Here is a 5077-nt window from a genome sequence, read left to right as displayed (position 1 = left end):
TTCAGACTTTATCACTTGTTTTATTTTGCTTTTTCAGCCACATTTTGTATTTTAGGGCTTCCTCCTCGTTTTGTGCTCAGAGAGAACTCCTGGTTCTATTGGGAGGCTCTGTAGTATGAAGAATCAAACTAAACCAGCTACCTGCAAGAACTTATCCCCTCTGCTGGCTTTCTGACCCCATTTTAGAATTTATTTATGTAGTTTTTTTCTTTTTTTTTTAATTGAAAACTTTTTTTTATTAATTTTTATTGTTGCTGAAGTGAATTACAAATCTTTCACAGTAATATTTAAGGTACATAGTGACAATGAATCAGGGGCATTCCCACCACCAGTGTTGTCCTCCCTCTACCCCTCTTCCCAGCATGCACTCCATATCTCCCTCCTTTACACCCCAGAATACTAGTGTAACTGGCCCCCACTTGTACAGCTTGTTGTATATTGAACAATTTTTAAAATGACTTCCCAGCAAGTAAGAGTACCTAGGTAACAAAACACTCCAAAGTGAACACTACACCATCTTTATGATGCAAAATGTATCCTTGAGAAGAAAAGAATCTAGCAGAATATTAATATAAATTTCTTGCTTCATAAGATTCTGCTAGTAAAATATGTACACATTTCTATTAAATCCTTATCTGATACAAATAGAACTGAATTATAGCACAGTGAATATAATAATCCTCTCAGAACATTTAGCAAAGGAATTGTTTTTTTTGTTTTTGTTTTTGTTTTTTTAATTTATTTAAACACCTTGATTACATACATACATGATTGTGTTTGGGTTTCATTCATGTAAAGAACACCACCCATCACCAGTGCAACATTCCCATCACCAATGTCCCAAGTCTCCCTTCTCCCCACCCGACCCCGGCCTGTACTCTAGACAGGCTCTCCATTTTCCTCATACATTCTCATTATTAGGACAGTTCAAAATGTAGTTATTTCTCTAACTAAACTCATCACTCTTTGTGGTGAGCTTCCTGGGGTGAGCTGGAACTTCCGGCTCTTTTCTCTTTTGTGTCTGAAAATTATTATTACTAGAGTGTCTTTCATTTTTCTTAAAACCCATAGATGAGTGAGACCATTCTGCGTTTTTCTCTCTCTCTCTGACTTATTTCACTCAGCATAATAGATTCCGTGTACATCCATGTATACGAAAATTTCATGACTTCATCTCTCCTGACAGCTGCATAGTATTCCATTGTGTATATGTACCACAGTTTCTTTAGCCATTCGTCTGTTGAAGGGCATCTTGGTTGTTTCCAGAGTCTTGCTATGGTAAATAGTGCTGCCATGAATATAGGTGTAAGGAAGGGGTTTTTGTATTGTATTTTTGTGTTCCTAGGGTATATTTATGTAGTTTTTTCATTTAATCATCATGTTCACAAAAAATTTATACTAGTGTTTCAGTCATAGAATGTACACCAACCTTGACTATTCCCCCACCACCAATGTCTCCCCATTTCTTTTTCCCACCCCAACCCACTGTCCGTCTCATTTAGCCACTATGTATTTAGTTATTTAAAGATAGTGTGAATTATTTTACGAGTCAAAGACCTAATACAATTGTAATTAAAATATTCATCTATTAAATTGTTTGAAATTACTTTCTTAAATGTAAAATTATTTTTATTTATAATCTCTAGAGTGTCATTTTTCATGTCAGAAAAGAATTTCAGGAAGAGATAAAATAGTGAAACAAATCAATTGTATTATTTTTTTCTCTTTTGGTTGGCAAGCAACAATCAACAATGCTCATCAATACCTGATTCTGCATTCAGGAATCATTTCTGGCAGTGATCGAAGGACCATATAGAAAGCAGGGATCAAATCTGGGTCAGCAGCATGCAAGGCAAGTGCCCTGCTCTTTGTGCTATCTCTTCAGTCCTGAAAAAGTTTCTGTTAAAAGATTATTTAACTAAATCTAAAGATAAAATATGTGTGAGTTCAAGATAGAACACAAACTTCTTTGGAGTTGGGGACAAAGAGATAGCATGAAGGTAGGGCGTTCGCCTTGCATGCAGGACAGTGGTTCAAATCCCGGCATCCCATATGGTCCCTTGAGCCTGCCAGGAGTGATTTCTAGGCATAGAGCCAGGGGTAATCCCTCTGCACTGCCAGGTGTGACCTAAAAAATCCCGCCCCCCCCCCCAAAAAAAAAAAACTTCGCTGGAGTCAAGAATTATGAAAAAAAAATATTCTTAAGGAACCATGGGAGAGTAAGAGTAGTCTTATATTGCTGAGGTTTAACAAGATGTTAGCTTTGCATGCAGCTGACCCTGGTCTGATTCTTATACTGTATAAAGAAGGAAGCAGAAAAGGAGATAGGGAAGTGTTTTACATGGTGTAACTAAAGTTATCATTTTATTGTAGTTGAATTCAAATAATTTTCGAACATTTACTTCTTTTGCATTGCTACTGACGATTTCTATTGAATCTTTGTAAATCTTCTACCCTTATATTTTATTTTTTGATTTTTTAGGAAATTAGCTTTATGTGAACATATTATATATTATGTTTCCACATTTTTATATTTTAAAAGCTTTAACTTAAATATGATGATATAATATATGATGATACATAGGTATGAATACTCAATAAATAAAAATATTTCTCAATAATGAAACTGAAGAAGCTAATTTATGTGATCATATGATTCACATGATGAGTATGATCACATGTGAAAGAATGAAAAAGAGGCTTTTATATTGCACAAAACATATAAATGGTCTTGAAATAGATTTAAAACATAAATAACATGAATCTCCTAAAAGACAACACACAACACAAGAAAACATGAAAAAAGTACTTGGAGATTTGAACATATATATCTATTTATTATTATTAAAACACAATCAACATAATTAAAATAAACAGCTTTTGCTATACCAAACTCTAAAATATTCTTCATAACAGCAGAAACAAATGAGTATTTGTTTTTGTTTGTTTTTTGTTTGGGAAGCACACCCAGCAATATTTAGGGGTTACTTCTGGTTCTGTACTCAGGAATTACTACTGGAAGAGTCTATATAAGATGCCAGGGACTGAAACTGGCTCAGCTGTATGTAAGGATTGTACCCACTGTACTAACATGTTGGTCCTCGATATGAATATTTATAATAAATTAATTTCTAAATTATGATATGAATTTATGTAATTCAAATAAGCAAAAATTCAAATATTATGATTCAAATGGGTAAGATAGATTGTTTTTCAAAGATGCGTGAATTGTCAACAGGTATATGAATAATAAATCCACTTTAGTCATTAAGGAAAAGGAAATAAAAACAATGATGAGAAACAATCACCTCAAGCCTGTTAATCTGAACATAGTTAAAAATTAAGAAATATTGCATTATGGTGAGGATTTAGAGTAGTCAAATTCTGGTGAGATTTTAACTGAAACATTCACTATGAAACAATATGGAGTGTTCTAAATAATTAAGAATAAAAAATCAGTGATTTAGCTTTTTCGGTAGAAAATATAGAGGGAAGAAAAAATTACCAAGAAGGAAAGATACTGTATGATTTACTATATATGTGAAATCTAATTATAAAATGACATAAAATTAATAGAAAAAAATTCTCACTATTTTTAGTTAGGGAAGAGTGGCTTAGTGGAAAATAGTTAAAAAGAACACAAGGCACTGACAGAAATTTACAAGAAAAAATCATCTAACCCCATCAAAAAATGGGGAGAAGAAATGGACAGACACTTTGATAAAGAAGAAATACAAATGGCCAAAAGGCACATGAAAAAATGCTCCACATCACTAATCATCAGGGAGATGCAAATCAAAACAACTATGAGGTACCACCTCACACCCCAGAGATTGGCACACATCAGAAAGAATGAGAACAAGCAGTGCTGGCAGTGATGTAGAGAGAAAGGAACTCTTATTCACTGCTGGTGGGAATGCTGTCTAGTCCAACCTTTGTGGAAAGTGATATGGAGATTTCTCCAAAAGTTGGAAATTGAGCTTCCATACGATCCAGCTATACCACTCCAAAAGATATATCCTAGGAACACAAAAATACAATACAAAATCCCTTCCTCACACCTATATTCATTGCATCATTGTTTACAATAGCAAGACACTGAAAACAGCCTAGATGCCACTCAGTAGATGAATGGCTAAAGAAAGTATAGTACATATATACAATGGAATATTATGCAGCCGTCAGAAAAGATGAAGTCATGAAATTTTCCTATCATGGATGTATATGGAATCTATTATGATGAGTGAAATAAATCAGAGGGAGAGAGATAAACACAGAATGGTCTCACTCATCTTTGGGTTTTGAGAAAAATGAAAAACATTTGTGTAATGATTCTCAGAAACAAAATAGAGGAAGACTGGAGGGTCCAGCTCCCGACATGAAGTTCACCACAGGGATTGTTTGGAGCAGTCACAGAAATAATTACACTGAGAACTATCATAACAAAATGTGACTTACTGAGGGAAGTAGAAAGCCTGTCTAGAGTACAGGCCTGTATGGGGTGGGAAGGAGTGACACTTTGAATATTGGTGATGAGAATATTGCACTGGTGAAGGGTTTTTATATATATAAATAAAAAAAGATAAGATAAGATAAGGCCTCCCAATGCTTACCACAGGCTGTGTTCTTTACACTGACTGTTTAGAAAGATGTACAGTAAGGTACACCTCAGCCCAGGCCCTTTGCCTGGTCTACATTGTGAATGAGGGGACAAAAAAAAAAATAAAAAGAACACAATTTGGGACTAGACTAGAAAGATAGCACCCCAGTAAGAAGCTTGCCTGGAATGCAGCCAACCTAGGTTCAATCTTCAGCATCCTCTCTGGTCAGCAGAACAGCAATAGGAATGAGTCTAGAGTGCAAAACCAGGAGTAACCCCCAAGCACTGCTGGATGTGCCTCCTCCCAAAATAATAAAAGGGAAAGTTTACTAGTTATTAGTTTTAACAGAATTTATTTTAAGCACTTTAAAAGAAAATAGACTTTTAAGGATGTAGCTAAACTTTCATTTATTTATTTATTTATTATTTATTTATTACATTGAAGTAGATCACACGTGACATTTCTCAAGGTTTACA

General features: G+C 34.4%; 1 pseudogene; it reads left to right on the top strand.

The window, feature by feature from the left end:
* The first annotated feature begins 4596 nt into the window (after positions 1-4596).
* LOC126005271 (uncharacterized) lies at positions 4597-4716 on the top strand (annotated as a pseudogene).
* Positions 4717-5077: the final 361 nt, after the last annotated feature.

This window comes from Suncus etruscus, chromosome 3 (assembly GCF_024139225.1).
Source record: "Suncus etruscus isolate mSunEtr1 chromosome 3, mSunEtr1.pri.cur, whole genome shotgun sequence".
Taxonomy (NCBI): domain Eukaryota; kingdom Metazoa; phylum Chordata; class Mammalia; order Eulipotyphla; family Soricidae; genus Suncus; species Suncus etruscus.
The sequence above is the reverse complement of the archived record's forward strand: the minus strand, read 5'-3'. Positions and strand labels throughout refer to the sequence as shown.